The sequence below is a fragment of the Schistocerca gregaria genome, unplaced genomic scaffold, assembly GCF_023897955.1.
Source record: "Schistocerca gregaria isolate iqSchGreg1 unplaced genomic scaffold, iqSchGreg1.2 ptg001422l, whole genome shotgun sequence".
Classification (NCBI taxonomy): Eukaryota; Metazoa; Arthropoda; class Insecta; order Orthoptera; family Acrididae; genus Schistocerca; species Schistocerca gregaria.
The window spans coordinates 82,928-95,421 of NW_026062723.1; the positions used below are offsets into that span (position 1 = coordinate 82,928).

Here is a 12,494-nt window from a genome sequence, read left to right on the forward strand (position 1 = left end):
GTCGCTGCAATGACGATAGTGACCCAGTGTTTGAAATCACGGTGCCCTCCTGATTGTTTGCTCATGTTCCACAGGCTGCAGGTGGCACTACCGATTCAATATCAACACGCGATGCCGCCGCACCAGAGCGCTGGCAGCTGCCTGTGTAGTTAATCTCTATTCGAAAAGTGCAGTGGTTTGAGGTTCGATGTATGAGCAACCCGTCGCAGAAGATCAGGAAGTTGTGTCGTGCACTGTTTTCTACAAATGCCACGAACACTGGTGCAGGTAGCGTGGCCGAGCGGTCTAAGGCGCTGGTTTCAGGCACCAGTCTCTTCGGAGGCGTGGGTTCGAATCCCACCGCTGCCAACGTTTTCTGTCTCGTAATCCAGAGCTCTGATTACCCGCGAAGGAAATAGCGCAGCAAAGCGTGATCGTCGCTTTCGTAAATTGTCGTAGCACAGTGCGTGGTGTAACAACAGGATTCACCGGCGCAGGTTGGTCTCATGATCGCTGGCGTTCGTCTCCACGAGATACGTCCCGAGCATGCCGTTCTACAAAGTGGAAACGTTAATTTTTGCAGTTGTCGCCAAATAGCGGGAAGGTGCTCGCTGCGTTTGCTGGAGGAGCGCTTGCGTCGTTATCCGGTGTGGTCTAGTGGCTAGGATACCTGGCTCTCACCCAGGAGGCCCGGGTTCGATTCCCGGTACCGGAAATGCGCATTTTGTTGCTCCTCTTATGCGACTTGTCCCGACTTAGCTCGACTGACGCTCCGCTGACGCTTGCAGAAAACTACGTAAAATATGGTTCGCGGCCACAAGTGACGGCGAGAGAGATGCGACACCTGTCCACCTCTTATCGAGGCACATACCTGCGGTCAACAGACTTGGAGGACTGCAAGACATTGCCACGGGCGTTGAATGCAGCTAACCACTCTGCTCAGTGTCCCAAGAGCGCAGGCACGGTCGTTTGCAGGTATGCATATGATGGAGACCGCGTGTGACACAGCTGTGGCGAGACGCAGTCGGCCGAGCTTTGCTGTTCATCGCCACTTGCAGTCGCGAGGGCTGCTTTCGGCGGTGGCTCCGTGGCCGTGATCGTCTAGTGGTTAGGACATTGCGTTGTGGCCGCAATAACCCAGGTTCGAATCCTGGTCACGGCACTTTTTAAAGTTCTGCCTTGCTGTCGCTGCAATGACGATAGTGACCCAGTGTTTGAAATCACGGTGCCCTCCTGATTGTTTGCTCATGTTCCACAGGCTGCAGGTGGCACTACCGATTCAATATCAACACGCGATGCCGCCGCACCAGAGCGCTGGCAGCTGCCTGTGTAGTTAATCTCTATTCGAAAAGTGCAGTGGTTTGAGGTTCGATGTATGAGCAACCCGTCGCAGAAGATCAGGAAGTTGTGTCGTGCACTGTTTTCTACAAATGCCACGAACACTGGTGCAGGTAGCGTGGCCGAGCGGTCTAAGGCGCTGGTTTCAGGCACCAGTCTCTTCGGAGGCGTGGGTTCGAATCCCACCGCTGCCAACGTTTTCTGTCTCGTAATCCAGAGCTCTGATTACCCGCGAAGGAAATAGCGCAGCAAAGCGTGATCGTCGCTTTCGTAAATTGTCGTAGCACAGTGCGTGGTGTAACAACAGGATTCACCGGCGCAGGTTGGTCTCATGATCGCTGGCGTTCGTCTCCACGAGATACGTCCCGAGCATGCCGTTCTACAAAGTGGAAACGTTAATTTTTGCAGTTGTCGCCAAATAGCGGGAAGGTGCTCGCTGCGTTTGCTGGAGGAGCGCTTGCGTCGTTATCCGGTGTGGTCTAGTGGCTAGGATACCTGGCTCTCACCCAGGAGGCCCGGGTTCGATTCCCGGTACCGGAAATGCGCATTTTGTTGCTCCTCTTATGCGACTTGTCCCGACTTAGCTCGACTGACGCTCCGCTGACGCTTGCAGAAAACTACGTAAAATATGGTTCGCGGCCACAAGTGACGGCGAGAGAGATGCGACACCTGTCCACCTCTTATCGAGGCACATACCTGCGGTCAACAGACTTGGAGGACTGCAAGACATTGCCACGGGCGTTGAATGCAGCTAACCACTCTGCTCAGTGTCCCAAGAGCGCAGGCACGGTCGTTTGCAGGTATGCATATGATGGAGACCGCGTGTGACACAGCTGTGGCGAGACGCAGTCGGCCGAGCTTTGCTGTTCATCGCCACTTGCAGTCGCGAGGGCTGCTTTCGGCGGTGGCTCCGTGGCCGTGATCGTCTAGTGGTTAGGACATTGCGTTGTGGCCGCAATAACCCAGGTTCGAATCCTGGTCACGGCACTTTTTAAAGTTCTGCCTTGCTGTCGCTGCAATGACGATAGTGACCCAGTGTTTGAAATCACGGTGCCCTCCTGATTGTTTGCTCATGTTCCACAGGCTGCAGGTGGCACTACCGATTCAATATCAACACGCGATGCCGCCGCACCAGAGCGCTGGCAGCTGCCTGTGTAGTTAATCTCTATTCGAAAAGTGCAGTGGTTTGAGGTTCGATGTATGAGCAACCCGTCGCAGAAGATCAGGAAGTTGTGTCGTGCACTGTTTTCTACAAATGCCACGAACACTGGTGCAGGTAGCGTGGCCGAGCGGTCTAAGGCGCTGGTTTCAGGCACCAGTCTCTTCGGAGGCGTGGGTTCGAATCCCACCGCTGCCAACGTTTTCTGTCTCGTAATCCAGAGCTCTGATTACCCGCGAAGGAAATAGCGCAGCAAAGCGTGATCGTCGCTTTCGTAAATTGTCGTAGCACAGTGCGTGGTGTAACAACAGGATTCACCGGCGCAGGTTGGTCTCATGATCGCTGGCGTTCGTCTCCACGAGATACGTCCCGAGCATGCCGTTCTACAAAGTGGAAACGTTAATTTTTGCAGTTGTCGCCAAATAGCGGGAAGGTGCTCGCTGCGTTTGCTGGAGGAGCGCTTGCGTCGTTATCCGGTGTGGTCTAGTGGCTAGGATACCTGGCTCTCACCCAGGAGGCCCGGGTTCGATTCCCGGTACCGGAAATGCGCATTTTGTTGCTCCTCTTATGCGACTTGTCCCGACTTAGCTCGACTGACGCTCCGCTGACGCTTGCAGAAAACTACGTAAAATATGGTTCGCGGCCACAAGTGACGGCGAGAGAGATGCGACACCTGTCCACCTCTTATCGAGGCACATACCTGCGGTCAACAGACTTGGAGGACTGCAAGACATTGCCACGGGCGTTGAATGCAGCTAACCACTCTGCTCAGTGTCCCAAGAGCGCAGGCACGGTCGTTTGCAGGTATGCATATGATGGAGACCGCGTGTGACACAGCTGTGGCGAGACGCAGTCGGCCGAGCTTTGCTGTTCATCGCCACTTGCAGTCGCGAGGGCTGCTTTCGGCGGTGGCTCCGTGGCCGTGATCGTCTAGTGGTTAGGACATTGCGTTGTGGCCGCAATAACCCAGGTTCGAATCCTGGTCACGGCACTTTTTAAAGTTCTGCCTTGCTGTCGCTGCAATGACGATAGTGACCCAGTGTTTGAAATCACGGTGCCCTCCTGATTGTTTGCTCATGTTCCACAGGCTGCAGGTGGCACTACCGATTCAATATCAACACGCGATGCCGCCGCACCAGAGCGCTGGCAGCTGCCTGTGTAGTTAATCTCTATTCGAAAAGTGCAGTGGTTTGAGGTTCGATGTATGAGCAACCCGTCGCAGAAGATCAGGAAGTTGTGTCGTGCACTGTTTTCTACAAATGCCACGAACACTGGTGCAGGTAGCGTGGCCGAGCGGTCTAAGGCGCTGGTTTAAGGCACCAGTCTCTTCGGAGGCGTGGGTTCGAATCCCACCGCTGCCAATTTTTACTTCTCGTTTTTGTGCCATTGCCGTGTGTTCTCGAGGGGTAGAACGCAGCTCCTGTGGCCGTTGGGTCGCGTAGGTAGCGTGGCCGAGCGGTCTAAGGCGCTGGTTTCAGGCACCAGTCTCTTCGGAGGCGTGGGTTCGAATCCCACCGCTGCCAACGTTTTCTGTCTCGTAATCCAGAGCTCTGATTACCCGCGAAGGAAATAGCGCAGCAAAGCGTGATCGTCGCTTTCGTAAATTGTCGTAGCACAGTGCGTGGTGTAACAACAGGATTCACCGGCGCAGGTTGGTCTCATGATCGCTGGCGTTCGTCTCCACGAGATACGTCCCGAGCATGCCGTTCTACAAAGTGGAAACGTTAATTTTTGCAGTTGTCGCCAAATAGCGGGAAGGTGCTCGCTGCGTTTGCTGGAGGAGCGCTTGCGTCGTTATCCGGTGTGGTCTAGTGGCTAGGATACCTGGCTCTCACCCAGGAGGCCCGGGTTCGATTCCCGGTACCGGAAATGCGCATTTTGTTGCTCCTCTTATGCGACTTGTCCCGACTTAGCTCGACTGACGCTCCGCTGACGCTTGCAGAAAACTACGTAAAATATGGTTCGCGGCCACAAGTGACGGCGAGAGAGATGCGACACCTGTCCACCTCTTATCGAGGCACATACCTGCGGTCAACAGACTTGGAGGACTGCAAGACATTGCCACGGGCGTTGAATGCAGCTAACCACTCTGCTCAGTGTCCCAAGAGCGCAGGCACGGTCGTTTGCAGGTATGCATATGATGGAGACCGCGTGTGACACAGCTGTGGCGAGACGCAGTCGGCCGAGCTTTGCTGTTCATCGCCACTTGCAGTCGCGAGGGCTGCTTTCGGCGGTGGCTCCGTGGCCGTGATCGTCTAGTGGTTAGGACATTGCGTTGTGGCCGCAATAACCCAGGTTCGAATCCTGGTCACGGCACTTTTTAAAGTTCTGCCTTGCTGTCGCTGCAATGACGATAGTGACCCAGTGTTTGAAATCACGGTGCCCTCCTGATTGTTTGCTCATGTTCCACAGGCTGCAGGTGGCACTACCGATTCAATATCAACACGCGATGCCGCCGCACCAGAGCGCTGGCAGCTGCCTGTGTAGTTAATCTCTATTCGAAAAGTGCAGTGGTTTGAGGTTCGATGTATGAGCAACCCGTCGCAGAAGATCAGGAAGTTGTGTCGTGCACTGTTTTCTACAAATGCCACGAACACTGGTGCAGGTAGCGTGGCCGAGCGGTCTAAGGCGCTGGTTTAAGGCACCAGTCTCTTCGGAGGCGTGGGTTCGAATCCCACCGCTGCCAATTTTTACTTCTCGTTTTTGTGCCATTGCCGTGTGTTCTCGAGGGGTAGAACGCAGCTCCTGTGGCCGTTGGGTCGCGTAGGTAGCGTGGCCGAGCGGTCTAAGGCGCTGGTTTCAGGCACCAGTCTCTTCGGAGGCGTGGGTTCGAATCCCACCGCTGCCAACGTTTTCTGTCTCGTAATCCAGAGCTCTGATTACCCGCGAAGGAAATAGCGCAGCAAAGCGTGATCGTCGCTTTCGTAAATTGTCGTAGCACAGTGCGTGGTGTAACAACAGGATTCACCGGCGCAGGTTGGTCTCATGATCGCTGGCGTTCGTCTCCACGAGATACGTCCCGAGCATGCCGTTCTACAAAGTGGAAACGTTAATTTTTGCAGTTGTCGCCAAATAGCGGGGAAGGTGCTCGCTGCGTTTGCTGGAGGAGCGCTTGCGTCGTTATCCGGTGTGGTCTAGTGGCTAGGATACCTGGCTCTCACCCAGGAGGCCCGGGTTCGATTCCCGGTACCGGAAATGCGCATTTTGTTGCTCCTCTTATGCGACTTGTCCCGACTTAGCTCGACTGACGCTCCGCTGACGCTTGCAGAAAACTACGTAAAATATGGTTCGCGGCCACAAGTGACGGCGAGAGAGATGCGACACCTGTCCACCTCTTATCGAGGCACATACCTGCGGTCAACAGACTTGGAGGACTGCAAGACATTGCCACGGGCGTTGAATGCAGCTAACCACTCTGCTCAGTGTCCCAAGAGCGCAGGCACGGTCGTTTGCAGGTATGCATATGATGGAGACCGCGTGTGACACAGCTGTGGCGAGACGCAGTCGGCCGAGCTTTGCTGTTCATCGCCACTTGCAGTCGCGAGGGCTGCTTTCGGCGGTGGCTCCGTGGCCGTGATCGTCTAGTGGTTAGGACATTGCGTTGTGGCCGCAATAACCCAGGTTCGAATCCTGGTCACGGCACTTTTTAAAGTTCTGCCTTGCTGTCGCTGCAATGACGATAGTGACCCAGTGTTTGAAATCACGGTGCCCTCCTGATTGTTTGCTCATGTTCCACAGGCTGCAGGTGGCACTACCGATTCAATATCAACACGCGATGCCGCCGCACCAGAGCGCTGGCAGCTGCCTGTGTAGTTAATCTCTATTCGAAAAGTGCAGTGGTTTGAGGTTCGATGTATGAGCAACCCGTCGCAGAAGATCAGGAAGTTGTGTCGTGCACTGTTTTCTACAAATGCCACGAACACTGGTGCAGGTAGCGTGGCCGAGCGTCTAAGGCGCTGGTTTCAGGCACCAGTCTCTTCGGAGGCGTGGGTTCGAATCCCACCGCTGCCAACGTTTTCTGTCTCGTAATCCAGAGCTCTGATTACCCGCGAAGGAAATAGCGCAGCAAAGCGTGATCGTCGCTTTCGTAAATTGTCGTAGCACAGTGCGTGGTGTAACAACAGGATTCACCGGCGCAGGTTGGTCTCATGATCGCTGGCGTTCGTCTCCACGAGATACGTCCCCGAGCATGCCGTTCTACAAAGTGGAAACGTTAATTTTTGCAGTTGTCGCCAAATAGCGGGAAGGTGCTCGCTGCGTTTGCTGGAGGAGCGCTTGCGTCGTTATCCGGTGTGGTCTAGTGGCTAGGATACCTGGCTCTCACCCAGGAGGCCCGGGTTCGATTCCCGGTACCGGAAATGCGCATTTTGTTGCTCCTCTTATGCGACTTGTCCCGACTTAGCTCGACTGACGCTCCGCTGACGCTTGCAGAAAACTACGTAAAATATGGTTCGCGGCCACAAGTGACGGCGAGAGAGATGCGACACCTGTCCACCTCTTATCGAGGCACATACCTGCGGTCAACAGACTTGGAGGACTGCAAGACATTGCCACGGGCGTTGAATGCAGCTAACCACTCTGCTCAGTGTCCAAGAGCGCAGGCACGGTCGTTTGCAGGTATGCATATGATGGAGACCGCGTGTGACACAGCTGTGGCGAGACGCAGTCGGCCGAGCTTTGCTGTTCATCGCCACTTGCAGTCGCGAGGGCTGCTTTCGGCGGTGGCTCCGTGGCCGTGATCGTCTAGTGGTTAGGACATTGCGTTGTGGCCGCAATAACCCAGGTTCGAATCCTGGTCACGGCACTTTTTAAAGTTCTGCCTTGCTGTCGCTGCAATGACGATAGTGACCCAGTGTTTGAAATCACGGTGCCCTCCTGATTGTTTGCTCATGTTCCACAGGCTGCAGGTGGCACTACCGATTCAATATCAACACGCGATGCCGCCGCACCAGAGCGCTGGCAGCTGCCTGTGTAGTTAATCTCTATTCGAAAAGTGCAGTGGTTTGAGGTTCGATGTATGAGCAACCCGTCGCAGAAGATCAGGAAGTTGTGTCGTGCACTGTTTTCTACAAATGCCACGAACACTGGTGCAGGTAGCGTGGCCGAGCGGTCTAAGGCGCTGGTTTCAGGCACCAGTCTCTTCGGAGGCGTGGGTTCGAATCCCACCGCTGCCAACGTTTTCTGTCTCGTAATCCAGAGCTCTGATTACCCGCGAAGGAAATAGCGCAGCAAAGCGTGATCGTCGCTTTCGTAAATTGTCGTAGCACAGTGCGTGGTGTAACAACAGGATTCACCGGCGCAGGTTGGTCTCATGATCGCTGGCGTTCGTCTCCACGAGATACGTCCCGAGCATGCCGTTCTACAAAGTGGAAACGTTAATTTTTGCAGTTGTCGCCAAATAGCGGGAAGGTGCTCGCTGCGTTTGCTGGAGGAGCGCTTGCGTCGTTATCCGGTGTGGTCTAGTGGCTAGGATACCTGGCTCTCACCCAGGAGGCCCGGGTTCGATTCCCGGTACCGGAAATGCGCATTTTGTTGCTCCTCTTATGCGACTTGTCCCGACTTAGCTCGACTGACGCTCCGCTGACGCTTGCAGAAAACTACGTAAAATATGGTTCGCGGCCACAAGTGACGGCGAGAGAGATGCGACACCTGTCCACCTCTTATCGAGGCACATACCTGCGGTCAACAGACTTGGAGGACTGCAAGACATTGCCACGGGCGTTGAATGCAGCTAACCACTCTGCTCAGTGTCCCAAGAGCGCAGGCACGGTCGTTTGCAGGTATGCATATGATGGAGACCGCGTGTGACACAGCTGTGGCGAGACGCAGTCGGCCGAGCTTTGCTGTTCATCGCCACTTGCAGTCGCGAGGGCTGCTTTCGGCGGTGGCTCCGTGGCCGTGATCGTCTAGTGGTTAGGACATTGCGTTGTGGCCGCAATAACCCAGGTTCGAATCCTGGTCACGGCACTTTTTAAAGTTCTGCCTTGCTGTCGCTGCAATGACGATAGTGACCCAGTGTTTGAAATCACGGTGCCCTCCTGATTGTTTGCTCATGTTCCACAGGCTGCAGGTGGCACTACCGATTCAATATCAACACGCGATGCCGCCGCACCAGAGCGCTGGCAGCTGCCTGTGTAGTTAATCTCTATTCGAAAAGTGCAGTGGTTTGAGGTTCGATGTATGAGCAACCCGTCGCAGAAGATCAGGAAGTTGTGTCGTGCACTGTTTTCTACAAATGCCACGAACACTGGTGCAGGTAGCGTGGCCGAGCGGTCTAAGGCGCTGGTTTCAGGCACCAGTCTCTTCGGAGGCGTGGGTTCGAATCCCACCGCTGCCAACGTTTTCTGTCTCGTAATCCAGAGCTCTGATTACCCGCGAAGGAAATAGCGCAGCAAAGCGTGATCGTCGCTTTCGTAAATTGTCGTAGCACAGTGCGTGGTGTAACAACAGGATTCACGGCGCAGGTTGGTCTCATGATCGCTGGCGTTCGTCTCCACGAGATACGTCCCGAGCATGCCGTTCTACAAAGTGGAAACGTTAATTTTTGCAGTTGTCGCCAAATAGCGGGAAGGTGCTCGCTGCGTTTGCTGGAGGAGCGCTTGCGTCGTTATCCGGTGTGGTCTAGTGGCTAGGATACCTGGCTCTCACCCAGGAGGCCCGGGTTCGATTCCGGTACCGGAAATGCGCATTTTGTTGCTCCTCTTATGCGACTTGTCCCGACTTAGCTCGACTGACGCTCCGCTGACGCTTGCAGAAAACTACGTAAAATATGGTTCGCGGCCACAAGTGACGGCGAGAGAGATGCGACACCTGTCCACCTCTTATCGAGGCACATACCTGCGGTCAACAGACTTGGAGGACTGCAAGACATTGCCCACGGGCGTTGAATGCAGCTAACCACTCTGCTCAGTGTCCCAAGAGCGCAGGCACGGTCGTTTGCAGGTATGCATATGATGGAGACCGCGTGTGACACAGCTGTGGCGAGACGCAGTCGGCCGAGCTTTGCTGTTCATCGCCACTTGCAGTCGCGAGGGCTGCTTTCGGCGGTGGCTCCGTGGCCGTGATCGTCTAGTGGTTAGGACATTGCGTTGTGGCCGCAATAACCCAGGTTCGAATCCTGGTCACGGCACTTTTTAAAGTTCTGCCTTGCTGTCGCTGCAATGACGATAGTGACCCAGTGTTTGAAATCACGGTGCCCTCCTGATTGTTTGCTCATGTTCCACAGGCTGCAGGTGCACTACCGATTCAATATCAACACGCGATGCCGCCGCACCAGAGCGCTGGCAGCTGCCTGTGTAGTTAATCTCTATTCGAAAAGTGCAGTGGTTTGAGGTTCGATGTATGAGCAACCCGTCGCAGAAGATCAGGAAGTTGTGTCGTGCACTGTTTTCTACAAATGCCACGAACACTGGTGCAGGGTAGCGTGGCCGAGCGGTCTAAGGCGCTGGTTTCAGGCACCAGTCTCTTCGGAGGCGTGGGTTCGAATCCCACCGCTGCCAACGTTTTCTGTCTCGTAATCCAGAGCTCTGATTACCCGCGAAGGAAATAGCGCAGCAAAGCGTGATCGTCGCTTTCGTAAATTGTCGTAGCACAGTGCGTGGTGTAACAACAGGATTCACCGGCGCAGGTTGGTCTCATGATCGCTGGCGTTCGTCTCCACGAGATACGTCCCGAGCATGCCGTTCTACAAAGTGGAAACGTTAATTTTTGCAGTTGTCGCCAAATAGCGGGAAGGTGCTCGCTGCGTTTGCTGGAGGAGCGCTTGCGTCGTTATCCGGTGGTGGTCTAGTGGCTAGGATACCTGGCTCTCACCCAGGAGGCCCGGGTTCGATTCCCGGTACCGGAAATGCGCATTTTGTTGCTCCTCTTATGCGACTTGTCCCGACTTAGCTCGACTGACGCTCCGCTGACGCTTGCAGAAAACTACGTAAAATATGGTTCGCGGCCACAAGTGACGGCGAGAGAGATGCGACACCTGTCCCACCTCTTATCGAGGCACATACCTGCGTAGGTCAACAGACTTGGAGGACTGCAAGACATTGCCACGGGCGTTGAATGCAGCTAACCACTCTGCTCAGTGTCCCAAGAGCGCAGGCACGGTCGTTTGCAGGTATGCATATGATGGAGACCGCGTGTGACACAGCTGTGGCGAGACGCAGTCGGCCGAGCTTTGCTGTTCATCGCCACTTGCAGTCGCGAGGGCTGCTTTCGGCGGTGGCTCCGTGGCCGTGATCGTCTAGTGGTTAGGACATTGCGTTGTGGCCGCAATAACCCAGGTTCGAATCCTGGTCACGGCACTTTTTAAAGTTCTGCCTTGCTGTCGCTGCAATGACGATAGTGACCCAGTGTTTGAAATCACGGTGCCCTCCTGATTGTTTGCTCATGTTCCACAGGCTGCAGGTGGCACTACCGATTCAATATCAACACGCGATGCCGCCGCACCAGAGCGCTGGCAGCTGCCTGTGTAGTTAATCTCTATTCGAAAAGTGCAGTGTTTGAGGTTCGATGTATGAGCAACCCGTCGCAGAAGATCAGGAAGTTGTGTCGTGCACTGTTTTCTACAAATGCCACGAACACTGGTGCAGGTAGCGTGGCCGAGCGGTCTAAGGCGCTGGTTTCAGGCACCAGTCTCTTCGGAGGCGTGGGTTCGAATCCCACCGCTGCCAACGTTTTCTGTCTCGTAATCCAGAGCTCTGATTACCCGCGAAGGAAATAGCGCAGCAAAGCGTGATCGTCGCTTTCGTAAATTGTCGTAGCACAGTGCGTGGTGTAACAACAGGATTCACCGGCGCAGGTTGGTCTCATGATCGCTGGCGTTCGTCTCCACGAGATACGTCCCGAGCATGCCGTTCTACAAAGTGGAAACGTTAATTTTTGCAGTTGTCGCCAAATAGCGGGAAGGTGCTCGCTGCGTTTGCTGGAGGAGCGCTTGCGTCGTTATCCGGTGTGGTCTAGTGGCTAGGATACCTGGCTCTCACCCAGGAGGCCCGGGTTCGATTCCCGGTACCGGAAATGCGCATTTTGTTGCTCCTCTTATGCGACTTGTCCCGACTTAGCTCGACTGACGCTCCGCTGACGCTTGCAGAAAACTACGTAAAATATGGTTCGCGGCCACAAGTGACGGCGAGAGAGATGCGACACCTGTCCACCTCTTATCGAGGCACATACCTGCGGTCAACAGACTTGGAGGACTGCAAGACATTGCCACGGGCGTTGAATGCAGCTAACCACTCTGCTCAGTGTCCCAAGAGCGCAGGCACGGTCGTTTGCAGGTATGCATATGATGGAGACCGCGTGTGACACAGCTGTGGCGAGACGCAGTCGGCCGAGCTTTGCTGTTCATCGCCACTTGCAGTCGCGAGGGCTGCTTTCGGCGGTGGCTCCGTGGCCGTGATCGTCTAGTGGTTAGGACATTGCGTTGTGGCCGCAATAACCCAGGTTCGAATCCTGGTCACGGCACTTTTAAAGTTCTGCCTTGCTGTCGCTGCAATGACGATAGTGACCCAGTGTTTGAAATCACGGTGCCCTCCTGATTGTTTGCTCATGTTCCACAGGCTGCAGGTGGCACTACCGATTCAATATCAACACGCGATGCCGCCGCACCAGAGCGCTGGCAGCTGCCTGTGTAGTTAATCTCTATTCGAAAAGTGCAGTGGTTTGAGGTTCGATGTATGAGCAACCCGTCGCAGAAGATCAGGAAGTTGTGTCGTGCACTGTTTTCTACAAATGCCACGAACACTGGTGCAGGTAGCGTGGCCGAGCGGTCTAAGGCGCTGGTTTCAGGCACCAGTCTCTTCGAGGCGTGGGTTCGAATCCCACCGCTGCCAACGTTTTCTGTCTCGTAATCCAGAGCTCTGATTACCCGCGAAGGAAATAGCGCAGCAAAGCGTGATCGTCGCTTTCGTAAATTGTCGTAGCACAGTGCGTGGTGTAACAACAGGATTCACCGGCGCAGTTGGTCTCATGATCGCTGGCGTTCGGTCTCCACGAGATACGTCCCGAACACGCGATCTAGTGT

The 12,494-nt window shown here is 54.9% G+C and overlaps 33 non-coding genes across 33 annotated transcripts; all 33 read left to right on the forward strand.

Moving 5' to 3' along the window:
- The first annotated feature begins 266 nt into the window (after positions 1-266).
- On the forward strand, positions 267-348 carry Trnal-cag (transfer RNA leucine (anticodon CAG)). The gene has a single exon. It is a non-coding gene; the product is annotated as a tRNA-Leu (tRNA).
- Positions 349-622: 274 nt separating this feature from the next.
- Trnae-cuc (transfer RNA glutamic acid (anticodon CUC)) lies at positions 623-694 on the forward strand. The gene has a single exon. It is a non-coding gene; the product is annotated as a tRNA-Glu (tRNA).
- Positions 695-1,069: 375 nt separating this feature from the next.
- Trnah-gug (transfer RNA histidin (anticodon GUG)) lies at positions 1,070-1,141 on the forward strand. Its single transcript has one exon. It is a non-coding gene; the product is annotated as a tRNA-His (tRNA).
- A 288-nt stretch (positions 1,142-1,429) lies between these two features.
- On the forward strand, positions 1,430-1,511 carry Trnal-cag (transfer RNA leucine (anticodon CAG)). Its single transcript has one exon. It is a non-coding gene; the product is annotated as a tRNA-Leu (tRNA).
- A 274-nt stretch (positions 1,512-1,785) lies between these two features.
- On the forward strand, positions 1,786-1,857 carry Trnae-cuc (transfer RNA glutamic acid (anticodon CUC)). Its single transcript has one exon. It is a non-coding gene; the product is annotated as a tRNA-Glu (tRNA).
- A 375-nt stretch (positions 1,858-2,232) lies between these two features.
- On the forward strand, positions 2,233-2,304 carry Trnah-gug (transfer RNA histidin (anticodon GUG)). Its single transcript has one exon. It is a non-coding gene; the product is annotated as a tRNA-His (tRNA).
- Positions 2,305-2,592: 288 nt separating this feature from the next.
- On the forward strand, positions 2,593-2,674 carry Trnal-cag (transfer RNA leucine (anticodon CAG)). The gene has a single exon. It is a non-coding gene; the product is annotated as a tRNA-Leu (tRNA).
- A 274-nt stretch (positions 2,675-2,948) lies between these two features.
- Positions 2,949-3,020, forward strand: Trnae-cuc (transfer RNA glutamic acid (anticodon CUC)). The gene has a single exon. It is a non-coding gene; the product is annotated as a tRNA-Glu (tRNA).
- A 375-nt stretch (positions 3,021-3,395) lies between these two features.
- On the forward strand, positions 3,396-3,467 carry Trnah-gug (transfer RNA histidin (anticodon GUG)). Its single transcript has one exon. It is a non-coding gene; the product is annotated as a tRNA-His (tRNA).
- Positions 3,468-3,755: 288 nt separating this feature from the next.
- On the forward strand, positions 3,756-3,837 carry Trnal-aag (transfer RNA leucine (anticodon AAG)). Its single transcript has one exon. It is a non-coding gene; the product is annotated as a tRNA-Leu (tRNA).
- Positions 3,838-3,917: 80 nt separating this feature from the next.
- On the forward strand, positions 3,918-3,999 carry Trnal-cag (transfer RNA leucine (anticodon CAG)). The gene has a single exon. It is a non-coding gene; the product is annotated as a tRNA-Leu (tRNA).
- A 274-nt stretch (positions 4,000-4,273) lies between these two features.
- Trnae-cuc (transfer RNA glutamic acid (anticodon CUC)) lies at positions 4,274-4,345 on the forward strand. The gene has a single exon. It is a non-coding gene; the product is annotated as a tRNA-Glu (tRNA).
- A 375-nt stretch (positions 4,346-4,720) lies between these two features.
- On the forward strand, positions 4,721-4,792 carry Trnah-gug (transfer RNA histidin (anticodon GUG)). The gene has a single exon. It is a non-coding gene; the product is annotated as a tRNA-His (tRNA).
- A 288-nt stretch (positions 4,793-5,080) lies between these two features.
- On the forward strand, positions 5,081-5,162 carry Trnal-aag (transfer RNA leucine (anticodon AAG)). The gene has a single exon. It is a non-coding gene; the product is annotated as a tRNA-Leu (tRNA).
- Positions 5,163-5,242: 80 nt separating this feature from the next.
- Trnal-cag (transfer RNA leucine (anticodon CAG)) lies at positions 5,243-5,324 on the forward strand. The gene has a single exon. It is a non-coding gene; the product is annotated as a tRNA-Leu (tRNA).
- A 275-nt stretch (positions 5,325-5,599) lies between these two features.
- Trnae-cuc (transfer RNA glutamic acid (anticodon CUC)) lies at positions 5,600-5,671 on the forward strand. The gene has a single exon. It is a non-coding gene; the product is annotated as a tRNA-Glu (tRNA).
- A 375-nt stretch (positions 5,672-6,046) lies between these two features.
- Trnah-gug (transfer RNA histidin (anticodon GUG)) lies at positions 6,047-6,118 on the forward strand. Its single transcript has one exon. It is a non-coding gene; the product is annotated as a tRNA-His (tRNA).
- A 288-nt stretch (positions 6,119-6,406) lies between these two features.
- On the forward strand, positions 6,407-6,487 carry Trnal-cag (transfer RNA leucine (anticodon CAG)). The gene has a single exon. It is a non-coding gene; the product is annotated as a tRNA-Leu (tRNA).
- Positions 6,488-6,762: 275 nt separating this feature from the next.
- Trnae-cuc (transfer RNA glutamic acid (anticodon CUC)) lies at positions 6,763-6,834 on the forward strand. The gene has a single exon. It is a non-coding gene; the product is annotated as a tRNA-Glu (tRNA).
- A 374-nt stretch (positions 6,835-7,208) lies between these two features.
- On the forward strand, positions 7,209-7,280 carry Trnah-gug (transfer RNA histidin (anticodon GUG)). The gene has a single exon. It is a non-coding gene; the product is annotated as a tRNA-His (tRNA).
- A 288-nt stretch (positions 7,281-7,568) lies between these two features.
- On the forward strand, positions 7,569-7,650 carry Trnal-cag (transfer RNA leucine (anticodon CAG)). The gene has a single exon. It is a non-coding gene; the product is annotated as a tRNA-Leu (tRNA).
- Positions 7,651-7,924: 274 nt separating this feature from the next.
- Trnae-cuc (transfer RNA glutamic acid (anticodon CUC)) lies at positions 7,925-7,996 on the forward strand. Its single transcript has one exon. It is a non-coding gene; the product is annotated as a tRNA-Glu (tRNA).
- Positions 7,997-8,371: 375 nt separating this feature from the next.
- Trnah-gug (transfer RNA histidin (anticodon GUG)) lies at positions 8,372-8,443 on the forward strand. Its single transcript has one exon. It is a non-coding gene; the product is annotated as a tRNA-His (tRNA).
- Positions 8,444-8,731: 288 nt separating this feature from the next.
- Trnal-cag (transfer RNA leucine (anticodon CAG)) lies at positions 8,732-8,813 on the forward strand. Its single transcript has one exon. It is a non-coding gene; the product is annotated as a tRNA-Leu (tRNA).
- Positions 8,814-9,086: 273 nt separating this feature from the next.
- Trnae-cuc (transfer RNA glutamic acid (anticodon CUC)) lies at positions 9,087-9,157 on the forward strand. The gene has a single exon. It is a non-coding gene; the product is annotated as a tRNA-Glu (tRNA).
- A 376-nt stretch (positions 9,158-9,533) lies between these two features.
- On the forward strand, positions 9,534-9,605 carry Trnah-gug (transfer RNA histidin (anticodon GUG)). Its single transcript has one exon. It is a non-coding gene; the product is annotated as a tRNA-His (tRNA).
- A 288-nt stretch (positions 9,606-9,893) lies between these two features.
- Positions 9,894-9,975, forward strand: Trnal-cag (transfer RNA leucine (anticodon CAG)). Its single transcript has one exon. It is a non-coding gene; the product is annotated as a tRNA-Leu (tRNA).
- A 274-nt stretch (positions 9,976-10,249) lies between these two features.
- Trnae-cuc (transfer RNA glutamic acid (anticodon CUC)) lies at positions 10,250-10,322 on the forward strand. The gene has a single exon. It is a non-coding gene; the product is annotated as a tRNA-Glu (tRNA).
- Positions 10,323-10,701: 379 nt separating this feature from the next.
- Trnah-gug (transfer RNA histidin (anticodon GUG)) lies at positions 10,702-10,773 on the forward strand. Its single transcript has one exon. It is a non-coding gene; the product is annotated as a tRNA-His (tRNA).
- Positions 10,774-11,060: 287 nt separating this feature from the next.
- Trnal-cag (transfer RNA leucine (anticodon CAG)) lies at positions 11,061-11,142 on the forward strand. Its single transcript has one exon. It is a non-coding gene; the product is annotated as a tRNA-Leu (tRNA).
- A 274-nt stretch (positions 11,143-11,416) lies between these two features.
- On the forward strand, positions 11,417-11,488 carry Trnae-cuc (transfer RNA glutamic acid (anticodon CUC)). The gene has a single exon. It is a non-coding gene; the product is annotated as a tRNA-Glu (tRNA).
- Positions 11,489-11,863: 375 nt separating this feature from the next.
- Trnah-gug (transfer RNA histidin (anticodon GUG)) lies at positions 11,864-11,935 on the forward strand. Its single transcript has one exon. It is a non-coding gene; the product is annotated as a tRNA-His (tRNA).
- Positions 11,936-12,222: 287 nt separating this feature from the next.
- On the forward strand, positions 12,223-12,303 carry Trnal-cag (transfer RNA leucine (anticodon CAG)). The gene has a single exon. It is a non-coding gene; the product is annotated as a tRNA-Leu (tRNA).
- The last annotated feature ends 191 nt before the right edge of the window (positions 12,304-12,494 follow it).